The sequence below is a fragment of the Pelecanus crispus genome, chromosome 23, assembly GCF_030463565.1.
Source record: "Pelecanus crispus isolate bPelCri1 chromosome 23, bPelCri1.pri, whole genome shotgun sequence".
NCBI classification, from domain to species: Eukaryota; Metazoa; Chordata; class Aves; order Pelecaniformes; family Pelecanidae; genus Pelecanus; species Pelecanus crispus.
The window spans coordinates 1,561,964-1,574,339 of NC_134665.1; the positions used below are offsets into that span (position 1 = coordinate 1,561,964).

Consider the following 12,376-nt stretch of genomic DNA (forward strand, 5'->3'; position numbering starts at 1 on the left):
CTCTTTGATGTCACGAGGGGATTTAACTTGAAATCACCCTGTGTTCCCCCTTTCCTACTGCTGTAGGGCAGGACTGAGTCCTGCAGAGCCCACAGCAGAGCCCCTGCTCCCTGGGGCACCCTCAGCAAGCACCAACCAGGGCTTGTGAACAGGACCTGCCAAAGGACCTCCTGAACAGAGAGAGAACCTTTGGGTGGGTTTCTATGAGAAATGGCTTTGATTTTGCTCAGAGAATTCTCTCTTAACTTGTCACTGTCTTTTCCCTCTTGGACAGTCCCCCATGCCCAGAGGCAGCAGATGTCCAACAGCAGCTCCATCACTGAGTTCCTCCTCCTGGCATTCACAGACAGGCGGCAGCTGCAGCTCCTGCACTTCTGGCTCTTCCTGGGCATCTACCTGGCTGCCCTCCTGGCCAACGGCCTCATCATCACCGCCATAGCCTGCGACCACCGCCTCCACACCCCCATGTACTTCTTCCTCCTCAACCTCTCCCTCCTCGACCTGGCCTCCATCTCCACCACTGTCCCTAAAGTCATGGCCAATTCCCTGTGAGACACAAGGGCCATCTCCTACTTGGGATGTGCTGCACAGGTCTTTTTCTTTCTCTTTTTGGTTGGAGCAGAGGTTTCTCTTCTAACCATCATGGCCTACGACCGCTACGTTGCCATCTGCAAACCCCTGCACTACGGGACCCTGCTGGGCAGCAGAGCTTGTGTCCACATGGCAGCAGCTGCCTGGGGCACTGGGTTTCTCAATGCTTTGCTGCACACGGCCAATACATTTTCCCTACCCCTCTGCCACGGCAATGATGTGAAGCAGTTCTTCTGTGAAATCCCCCACATCCTCAAGGTCTCCTGCTCACACTCCTACCTCAGGAAAGTTGGCCTTATTGTGGTTAGTGACTGCTTAGGATTGGGATGTTTTGTTTTCATTGTGGTGTCCTATGTGCAGATCTTCATGGCCGTGCTGAGGATCCCCTCTGAGCAGGGACGCCACAAAGCCTTCTCCACGTGCCTCCCTCACCTGGCTGTGGTCTCCCTGTTTCTCTGTACTGGCAGTTTTGCCTACCTGAAGCCCCCCTCCCTCTCCTCCCCACCCCTGGACCTGGTGCTGGCAGTTCTGTACTCGGTGGTGCCTCCAGCAGTGAACCCCCTCATCTACAGCATGAGGAACCAGGAGCTCAAGGAGGCCTTTAAGAAAGTGATTTCATGGATAATATTCAACACTGATAAATTTTCCATTGCTGTTCACAAATGATTCTCAGGGTGTAGCATTGCAGGCCTGTCTTTTGCGGGGAGGGGCTGGTGGTGTAGCATTTCTGTTATCATTATCTGTATGGTTCTGAGTGTTTATTAAGTTTCTACAGAAATGTTGGCATTTCTCTTATTCTTACTGAGGAATGAACCTGCTCTGTCTCACCTGGACCTGATAGAAAAGTGTGTGTTTCTGGGGCAGAGCAGACACTCTCCTAGCATCTCTGTAAGAAAATCGGATCTCCCACTGTGGGCCTGGCCTTTGGGTCTGCCCCCTCTCAGAGATATCACCCACTTGGTAGTTCCAACCCTGGGTCTCTCCAGATCCTGGTGGCCTCCTCTTCCTCCTCACTAGCCCCACTTGACCAGCAAAGCAGGTACGCCCACACACACACACACATACACACTAGTGATAGCAGGAAACGTAAAAGTGAGACAACTCACGGATTGAAACAAAGATATTTTAATAGGTAAAGCAAAAGCTGTGCACACAAGTAAAGCAAAATGAGGAATTCATTCACTGCCTCCCACCAGCAGGCAGGTATTTAGACATTTAAAGGAAAGCAGGGCTTCATCACTCATAACAGTTACTTGGGAAGACAAATGCCATCACTCCAAACACCCCCGCTTCCTCCTTCTTCCCCCAGCACCTATTGCTGAGCACGATGTCCTGCGGTCTGCAATGTCCCTCTGGTCACTTGCGGTCACCTGTCCCAGATGGGTCCCCTCCCAACTTCTTGTGCACCCCCAGCCAAATCGCTGGCAGGGCAGTGTGAGGAGCAGAAAAGGCCTTGGCGCTGTGCAAGCACTGCTCAGCAATAACAAAAACATCCCTGTTATCAACACTGTTCTCAGCACAAATCCAAAACACAGCACCATACAAACTGCTATGAAGATACCTCTACCCCAGCTGAAACCAGCACAATAAGCAGGACAGAGCACGGTGATCAGGCACAGGGTTTGGCCATGCCAGCACTGCCCAGCCCCTCCCCACGGGCACCTGGCCCCTTCAATCCCCCTCCTGACCCCTCTTCCACAGGCGGCTGCTTCCACCTTGCACCCCCATCCCTCCCTTTCTCTGCCCCACTCTCCTCCCCAGTTCATTGACACCCTCAGATGATACTTTTTCCTCAACAGTCTCAGCTTTTCTCCATTTGTACCCAAATTTGACAGTTTGGGGCCTGCCTCAGCACCGGCCCAATTGGGTTGTTTCCAAAGAAGGGACTTCAAAATCCACCTCCCAGCTACCAGGCCTCTCCTTGCATCGTCCTCTTCTGGCAACAGCAGGAACCTCCCAGCCAACCTCCCACAACCCTTCCCCTTTCCCTGCCTCTCCTCTCCCTTCCCCAGCGCTCTCCTTTCTGCTGGGCAGGCACCAACGTGCTCCCCCACGGGCACTGCAGAGCCCTGCTGGCACAGCTCGAGTGATGGCAGGGCAGCCATGGTCGCCAAGGGCTCCTCAGGAGGGCAGGTGGGCGCGTGAGGAGGTGGAGGTGAGCTCTGTGCAAAGGGGAGGCTGGCGTGCACAGAGCCTTGCCTTGGAGGAAGCCTCATGGTCCCAGCTCCTCAGGGACATGGCAGCTTCAACCACTGCACAGTCTGCTGGGAGGGCAACAGGGCTGGGCACAAGCAAGCCAGCCGATTCCTGGAGGGTGTGGAAGACAACATTTTGACACAGGGAGTCGATGACGAGCTCACCAGGGCTGGTCTCAGTTACTGACAGCTGGATCTGTCTGGGGGTGTGAAGGATGAGGGCAGCCATGGCTGCAGTGACCATGAGGTGGTGGAGAAGGAGGACAAGTAGCAGAATGACAGTGGCGGAGTGCAGGAGAGCTGATTGCAGTTAGCTGAGGATGTGCTTGGCCTGTCCTGGAGGACACAGGGGCTGTGAGTCCCTCCTGGATCTTCAGGGACAATGTCCTCAAAGCCCACGAAGAAGGCAGTCAGATGTGCAGGGAGTTGAGCAGGGCCTGGCAAGAGGTCAGCGTGGATGAAGAGGGACCCCCGTGACTTAGGAGGTGACCCTGCAGAAGGAAGGTCTGGGAGGCTGGAGGGGGAAGAGGCTGCCCAGGAGGCAGATGGACCCCTGGCCTGTGGGTGCACGGGTGGAGCCAGCAAAGGCCAAGCTCAGCGGTGGCTGGAAATGGCCGTGCATGGGGAGGGCACCCAGAGGGGCTTCTCTGAGTGTGTTGTGAGCACAAGGCAGGCAGCTGAGGGAACCCTGCTCCCCGTGCCCAGTGGGGCAGGGGACGGAGCGACAAAGCCACAGAAATACAGTAATTCCTCAGAGCAAAGATTGTCCCTTGAGGGTGCTGCTAGGAAATGTAGTTTGCTGAGTAACTGGACACACCTATACATTTTTCTATACATTCAGATTTTTCCATATGCTCACATAGAAAGACAGATAGCACAGATTTGATGAGAAGAGTGCAAATTTGGCCATCCAAGAAGACAGCATTTCACTGAAGCTTTGTACCCTACTTTCCTGCATCAGGCAAGAGTGGTCAACACCTCCGAGCGTGACTCATCCTATTTCCACCTGTCCTAACTAAACTGACCATGTCTGTAGTCCCCTTGCCAGCAGCCCATCTGCACAGAAACACTTGCAGTTGGTCCTTAGACTTACTTTCCCCTTACCCTTTGATCATTCAGACACCTCTCAACAATCCCATAGCAGCCTTGAGATCCATGGAGTCAAAAGCTTGCCTATCTTTCAGTAGTCTGTCTAATTCTGCCTTTAGACAGCTCTTTAGTTGTCTGTATTTTACCACTTCCTTTCTGTCTCAAACATTTCTGGCATGATTATGCCTTATGAAGGAAGGTGAACCTCATTGGTGGCAGCTTGTAATTGGCATACAGTTGAGGACGGTGTTTGATTGCAATGGTGAATCTTAGCAGTCTTATTTTGCTTGTTCAAAAATGAGAGCAATCCCCCTTTGCCTTTGTGCAGCCAGGTCTCGAAGGCAAGCAGGTGGGAGCTGGCACAAAGGAGCTGTACCATCCAGCTGCAGAGTGCAGAGGAGAAGTCTGACGTAAGGACAAGGGATGCAAGTGCCAGATGGATGATGAGAGCCATGATGGGCTTGGGGAGGTGAGGAGCAAGGGTGTCCATGCTGTGTCAGAGCTCAAGGGACAGATTCTCCTACCAGTCCAGACCTCCTTAGCAGAGACCCTGGGTCAATAGCACCCCAAGAAGGCTGCTATCCTCTCTTCTCTAAACTGAAACATAACAAACTACACCCTTTAAAACAAAAAATCATTTTTATTAGAAGTTCTTTGAAAACTTTCTCCAGAAGTGCACTAGGAAACCTCTCTAATGAACTGTACAAGAGTAGAAGACAATTACAGGAAGAGACACAGCTTGTTCGGGCTTGCTTGGTGTTAATGAGTGCTATGGTGTATTCGATCCTGAGTCCTTGATGCTCAGGTACTGAGAGGAGATTGCACAAACCTCTCCAAGGCTTAATGTCAAAAGCAAAGCCCAAAGTACCTTGAAGCATTAATGAGTCCCACTGAGGACCATTACTGACAAAGCCTCCCAAGGGGCTCGCTCATTAGAGCAGAGAACTGGAGGCTGTGATTGCAGGGAGGCAAAGGTAATGTGCAGGCAGCTCAGCTGCTGAGAAAGCCCTGGCTTTGTTTGATGAAGCAGAAAGGCCAAGGCCTGACCCCCAGCCCCATGGAAGGCAGATCCTGTCCTTCACACCTTGCTCTGGGCCCTTCCTGGGGCACTGGGCTGTGGGGGGTGTGATGCTGAGTGAAGGCCGACGGTGTGACAGCTTCCAGGCTTCCTGGGGGTGTGCAAGGAGGCCATGAGGCCCCCCCAGTGCCTTAGCACAACATGTCTGCTCATGGGCCTTGGTGGCAGAGGCGATTGCCATACCCAGGGGCACAAAGGCTTGGGTCCTCTTGGTGACTTCCAACCTTGCCAGTGCTCTTTGCCATCTCTGACACAGGTTGTCCTGCGCTGTGCCACAGCTGCTTCTTTTTCCCTGCAGGCTGTAGGCACCCACCTCGCTTCCCCACCTTGCTCTCACCCTGGCATTTCCATGCATTCACTGACGTCTGTCCACCCTCACACTCTGTTCCTTGAAATACGGAGAGATGGACTGATGTCATACTCCTTCTGGAGGACTTCATGGCCCACAGCACTACACATTGAGTGACATTTCTTCCTCCTCATGTCCAGTCCCCACCTTCCCAGCTGCACTGTGTGGCAGTGTTTCTCTCTCCTGCTGTTTTCTACCTCCAAGGAAAGCTGCAGCATCTGGGAAACAACCTTCAAGCAGGCATCCCAACCCATCAGCCTTCTTGTGGCCTTTCACCTCACCACACAGAAGAAACCTCACCACCACCTTCCAAGCCTGCTGCCCTTTCAGCTTCTCGGATAGACATGACCAAGCTGCGTGCCTGCTGCTGTCCCATCATGTACTCAGGCAGGAGAGACATGACAACCAAAAGAGAAGCCCCCTTCCTGCAGTGAGCCTTGGTCCTTGGGCAGAAAGCATCTCCCAGTCAATGTGCCAACCAGGTGCCTTCTGCTGGCCTGTCAGAGACGCTGGTAGATGTGCGCTTCAAAGCACAGATCCCAGCTGTGAGTCAAGGGCTGACCTATCAGCTCTTTCAGAAAGAAGTGGCCTTTCCCAGACACAGTCCTGCTGTTGGCCTGTCACCTGCAGAGGCAGAAGTGACCTCACAGCCCCCTTCACAGCCATTGGCTGGATTAGGAGCTCCTGAGACACAATTGACCACATGATACCATACCCAGCCATCACCCTACTTGTGATCCACCACATTAGCAGACAAAATTAGGTTTGTTTCATTAAATTAATCTGATAGATTTCCTACCAACAGTTTGGGTGGAGAAACTTTCCTCATAGGAACTGCTGTATTTCTGTTGGTGCATTTTATACGTCTACTTCTGACTCTCTATATTTACTTCTCTCTCTAGTCTCTCTTCAGAAAGGTGTCCAAGGAAAAGATTAATTGAATCATAGAATAACTGAGGTTGGAAGAGGCCCCTGAACATCACCTTGTCTGGCTCTCCTGCTCAAGTCAGACTTAAGCCCATGAGGTTGCTCAAAGGCTCTGCCCAGTTTGGCGTCATCCACAAAGGAGCTGAAAAGGCTGCATCACATTAAGCAGGGAGCTAATAAACACATTCAACCATGTTGTTGCAAGTGCTTGCACGGAGGTATGCCTCTAGGAAGTGGCCACCAGGAGGACTCTAGCACTAGTGACATTTGGGCTTGAGCCACCAGCCAAATTCCCACTCATTACATCATCCATTGCTTCACTCCAGGTATCACCAATCTGGCTAGAAAGAGACTATGGGAAATCATGTCAACACCCTTGCTAACGTCCAGTTACAAAACATCCCTGCTTTCCCCTACCAATCCAGGTTCAGCAATCCCTTTCTTGTCCTACAGCGACCTGGAAGTGGTTGCATGAGTATTTGGCCCATCACCTTCGCAGGGAATGAGGTGACCAGCCTGTAATTCTCCCAATGCACCTTCTTGCACTTCTGGAAGAAAAGTTTGATGTCTGCCTTTTGCAAGGAGCCCAGCACCTCTCTGATTGCTCTGACACATTGGAGGGCACAATGCAGAAAGGGTGACATGAGCAGACAGCAGCATTTGCCATGAGCCTGTCCAAGGCAGGTGAGATGAATCTCACTGGCACAGTGGGGTTTCTTCCTGGAGTCACACCCAGGAAGGGCAGGGCCCCCTGAGGTGTCCCCATCGGAGCTGGCCTCCTGCACTCCTCACACACACAGGGCTGTGCAGAGGCACGAGTCCTGCCCTTGCACACGCGCAGGCTGTGCACTGCAGCAAGCATCATGACCCTCTGGCCTCCTGCTGCCACTGCCAGAGGCTGGGAGGCACCTCAGCCCTGCGGTGGGTCGCCCTGCTCTGTACCCATCTGAGATGCCCCACGGCAGGGGGAATGGACACAGGCACCTCGGGTCAAGGGAGCACATCCCAGTGCTGCATTCAGGTGGTTTCCCCGGGGATGTTACTCTCCAGGTGCAGTGACCTGGAGGCACTGTCTGTCCCACTGGCCTTCATGGCACCTCTGGCAATAGCTGATGGCATTGGTGCTCACTCGGGTTCATCTCCCCACACGCACACCATGGGCATGCTTAAGTCTCCTCTGGACAAACAACATGTCCGAGGTGGAGTGAGAGGCCAGTGCTGGGAAGGGTGGTTGCAAGGGGCTGCTCTGTGACCATTGCCCTGGGGCACCTTGCCCGCGGTGTCCAGCAAACAAGGTCACAGAGCAGACCCTGCTCTGCTGGTCCTTCAAGGCGATCCCTGGAGGCCTGGCTGTGCAAGGGACACTGCTGTGTGCCCCCGTCCTGCACACTCACACACTTGAGCTCTTCACTGGTGTTGCCCTCAACACAGCACTTGCTTGAGTGTCTCCTTGAGAGCAACTCTGAAAGCAGACCTAAGGCTTCAGGCAGTGCCCTGAGGACATCACCTTCCTTTATGGAAATGCTGGTATGGAGGCCAGCTCTGTCACAGAAGTGCCCATGGCCTGTCCCTGCCTGCGGTCACAGCACTACCACGCAGCACGCCTGTGACCAAGCTGCCAGAGCACTCAGGCCTTACAGCAACGCAAGGGATCAGAATGAGAGTGTAGAAGGGGAAAGAGAAGAGCCCTGGAAGAGCAAGGGCTGTTGCTCCCTGGCAGTGCTGCCATGCTGGCACTCCTTTCCCCTCCACCGGTGCACACAGGAACTGTCCCTGCAGCTCCAAAAAGGCCTTGGAGGAAGGATCCAAGGACAAGAAAAGGTCACTGAAGGGCGCTTTACTGTGTTGAAACACATACAAAGGGGAGGGTTCCTCATTTACACAGTCTGTCCGTAATGAAAAGAAAATCAGAGAGTGATTTAGAAAGGGCATGACAACATTATCACAAGTGAAAAACCACCACAAACAACTGTGGGCCTGTATTGAGTTACAGTATAACTGCTCTGGAGATGAAGATTGTTGCTTCAGAAAAACATCCAGCTATCAGTTTCCACACTGTGTCCTTGAGCTCCTGGTTCCTCATGCTGTAGATGAGGGGGTTCACTGCTGGAGGCACCACCGAGTACAGAACTGCCAGCACCAGGTCCAGGGATGGGGAAGAGATGGAGGGGGGCTTCAGGTAGGCAAAACTGCCAATGCTGACAAACAGGGAGACCATGGCCAGGTGAGGGAGGCACGTGGAGAAGGCTTTGTGTCGTCCCTGCTCAGAGGGGATCCTCAGCACAGCCCTGAAGATCTGCACATAGGACACCACAATGAAAACAAAACAGATGAATGCTACTGAAAGACTAAGTACAAGAAGTCCAACTTCCCTGAGGTAGGCATGTGAGCAGGAGAGCTTGAGGATCTCACAGAAGAATTTCACAGAAGAACTGGCCAACAGCATTGCCGTGGCAGAGGGGTATGGAAAATGTATTGGCTGTGTGCAGCAAAGCATAGAGAAAAACACTGCCCCAGGCAGCTGCTGCCATGTGGACACAAGCTCTGCTGCCCAGCAGGGTCCCATAGTGCAGGGGTTTGCAGATGGCAACGTAGCAGTCATAGGCCATGATGGTTAGAAGATAATACTCTGCTGAGATGAAAAAGACAACCAGAAAGAGTTGGGCAACACAACCTGAGTAGGAGATGGCCCTGGAGTCCCACAGGGAATTGGCCATGGCTTTGGGGATAGTGGTGGAGATGGATCCCAGGTCGAAGAGGGAGAGGTTGAGGAGGAAGAAGTACATGGGGGTGTGGAGGCGGTGGTCGCAGGCTATGGCGGTGATGATGAGGCCGTTGGCCAGGAGGGCAGCCAGGTAGATGCCCAGGAAGAGCCAGAAGTGTAGGAGCTGCAGCTCCCTTGTGTCTGCAAACGCCAGGAGGAGGAACTCAGTGATGGAGCTGCTGTTGGACATCTGCTGCCTCTGGGCATGGGGTGTTGTCATAGGAGAAAAAGACAGTGACAAGTTAGGGGAGACATCTCTGAGCAAAATCAAAGCTATTTCCCATAGACCCTCCCCCTCTCACACACAAGAGATACTTTTCTTTTTCTAGCAGCCCTTCCTTGAGCTCTGTGCCTAGAGCCCTGGCTGGTGCTGGCCGTGTGGGCCATGAGGAGCAGGGCATCTGCCCACGGGCTCTTGAGAAGTCAGCCCTGCTCTGCAGCAGTGGGCAGGGACAGGGACCAGTCCTGGTGTTCAACTGTGTCAGATGGAACCACTGCTAACGAAGAAGGGCGTGTCAGCATCTGCACTCCCAGGGCTGAGGAACGGGCATGGTAAAGGCAGTTTAAGAGCTCTAGGGTTTTGTACGGCTCCCCCGCATCAGCCCTGGGGAGCATTCTTGGATGTCAGAAACCCCCAGCATTTCTGCTGCACAAAGGGAGAACAGAGCGAGTTCTGTGAGGCAAGAGGATTGCCTGTGGCTCCGTGCAGAGTGAGGGCAGCTGCTCTGTCCCTCTGTCTGGGTCCCAGTTTCTCCAGGCTTGCAACTTTCTGATCACACTGGAGGCTGATCACACTCCCATGTTACCCTGAAAAGCCACCAGGCACTGCTGAGAGCAGATGGATCTTCCACAGACCACTAAATGTCTCAGCCTTTCTCAAGGTCTCAGCACCCCACTTCTAGCCAAGGACACGCATGGCTCATTGCACAAACCCAATGCCATTTTTTATGTCATAGCATCTCTGTGCTTCTCCCTTGGGGTTTCAAATAACACAAAGATGCTATGAGATAGGTTTTCATCCTGGAGGGAAGCTCACAGCTTGGAAGGACACCTCAAGGAGATAGCCAAGTGTCTTAGTGATGGCATTTGAGTAAGGGAGATTGAGCTCATTGCCTCCATGCACTGACTGCATTGCCCACTGCCCCACAGCTTAGAGGAAAGCTGGGACACTTGTTCCCATGGACACACGGGCATGGGGGGGACCCACAAGACCAGTGTGTGACTCTGCAGCTGAAACTCCATCTGCCCAGGGAGCCTGACAGCAAGAAGGAAATAACCCCAGCACTAACAGGGACAAGTGGAGCAAGAAGGAGAACTGGAGTGCGGGTGTGGGCAAGAGAGGCCAGGGCAGAGGCAGGCGGGCCCTCAGGCCAGCATTGCCCTTCCCCAGCTGTGCCTGCCACATCCCAGGCACCAGCATTGCCGGGCAGCTGCTCTCAGCCCCTGTGCTCTGCAGAGGGCCCTGGGCGCGGGGCTGGAGAGCTGCAGCACGGCTCTGCTGGAGCTCTGGCTGCCGAGGAGCTGGTTCGCGCCTTGGAGCCCCCAGCCCTTGGGGCAGAGGCTTTGCTGGCTGGGAGAGGAGGCAAGGGGGCTTGCTCAGGGGAAGGGCTCTGCATGGCAGGGGATGAGACGGAGGTTTCTGAATTCTCCCTCCTTTAAAACATTTTACGTTTTTATTTCCTCACATTCCCTGATGATATCCCTGCTGCCAGGAGATTTCCCTCCTGGGAGGTGTTTCCCTGTGCCATGTCTTTCCCTGCCAGCACTCACAGACCCCATCGCAATATCTGTGCACTCACCTCAGCCCTCCAGAAACCTGCCTGTGTGCAGGGCACTGGCTGGGCGCATGGTCCTGTTTGCAGGTAGAAAAAATCACAGGTCAGATTAAGCCTGATGGGTCCATCAAAGGTGATCCTGTTTCTGTCCACGGGCAGAGGAGTGGCTGAAAACTCATTGGGAGACTCCTGGAAAACCTGCTGATCACTCAGAGTTACAGTTCAGCAGTCTCAGTGCTCTGTCAATATTAAGAACTCCTTTATCATTTCTCACCTGCTGTTCCCCAAGAGAAGGGAATTGAAGGCACAGGGAAATTCCTTCTCTTTATAGTAATCCTTGTCTTGATCTTCCCCTTGAAACCTCCTATTGGAAATACTCTGGAGATGAGGCTGAAGCTCTGAGCAGCCCTGACCCACGCAGCACCCTCTCACCAGCAGAAGGACCCTGCCTTGCTGGGGTCACTCTGTCCACCCACAGCTTCTCCTTGCACAACCATGGGGAGTTCCCTGGGCAGGCTGAGAGCTGACCCTGGCAGGCAGCGGAGTCCCTGCCCCGGCACACAGCACCCTGGGGTGCAGGGACCCTGCTCACAAGGACAGCCCTGGGCACCCCTGGCTGCACACCCACCCTCACACCCCTGCAGCCATCCTTTGGAGAAGGCAGCCGTCATGCCTTGTCCCAGTCTCTCATGGTGCAGCAGGGAAGCCCTGCTCTGGAGCATGTTCTTCTCTACAACAGAGAAACTCTGAGAGTTGTACTTACAGATCCTGTCATCTGTGGCATGTGCCAGCTTTAGGAGACCCCTCAAGGAAATGCAGCTGCATAGCCCTGCAGTCACAGACTTACTGTGTCAAGGGCTGTGAAGATCTCTCCCGCAGTGAGGTCTCAGCACCCTCCCACCCCACACTGCCTTTAACCCCTGTCTGCCTCCCTCCTCTCCCCTCCCTGCCTGCAGGCACTGCCCTCAGCCCTGCTGCGCTTGGCACAGGAGCTGCTCCTGGGCAGAGCTGTCTCTCTGCAGCGCTGCCCGCTTGCCAGGAGCTGCCTGCGTCCCAGGAGCCCGGCCCAGCTCAGCAGCACAGCACCAGCCCAAGGCAGCCCTTGCTCTGCCCCTCTGGGCTGCCTTGTGTTGTCCCTGGGGCTGCAGGGGAACCTGCTGTGACACAGCCTGAAGCCATCGCTGATGCTCCCTCCCGCAGCTGGGGAGAGACTCCTACTTCCAGCAGTGTAATTTCTCTCACCAGAGTCAGATTTATGACCTGTAATCATGTTTCCCTGTCTCCGCATTAGATAGGACACCCAGGCAGTGACAGGGAGGGATTTCCTTTAGTCCTGCTGAGGGAAGGGTTCAGCAGAGTCAGTGGAGCCATCTCATCCTGGGCCTGGAGTCCTGGGGCTGCAAGGGCTCTCAGCTCCCTCCCATGCAGAGCACAAACCCACAGGAGGGGGGATTCCTCCTGCCTCACTTCAGGTGGGCACAACATGGGCACCTGCATGGGAGCTCCTTGTCTCAGCTCCCATGGCGATAATGGAGATGGAGGCCAGGAGGGAGCTGTTCAGGCACAAACACCTGGCGACATTTGGGCTTCAGGAGGTGGCCCCAGACA

The 12,376-nt window shown here is 54.1% G+C and overlaps 2 pseudogenes; one reads left to right on the forward strand and one right to left on the reverse strand.

Annotated features, from left to right (window-relative positions):
* Window positions 1-210: 210 nt before the first annotated feature.
* LOC142595865 (olfactory receptor 14J1-like) lies at window positions 211-1,257 on the forward strand (annotated as a pseudogene).
* Window positions 1,258-8,216: 6,959 nt separating this feature from the next.
* Window positions 8,217-9,183, reverse strand: LOC142595825 (olfactory receptor 14C36-like; annotated as a pseudogene).
* Between the last annotated feature and the right edge of the window lie 3,193 nt (window positions 9,184-12,376).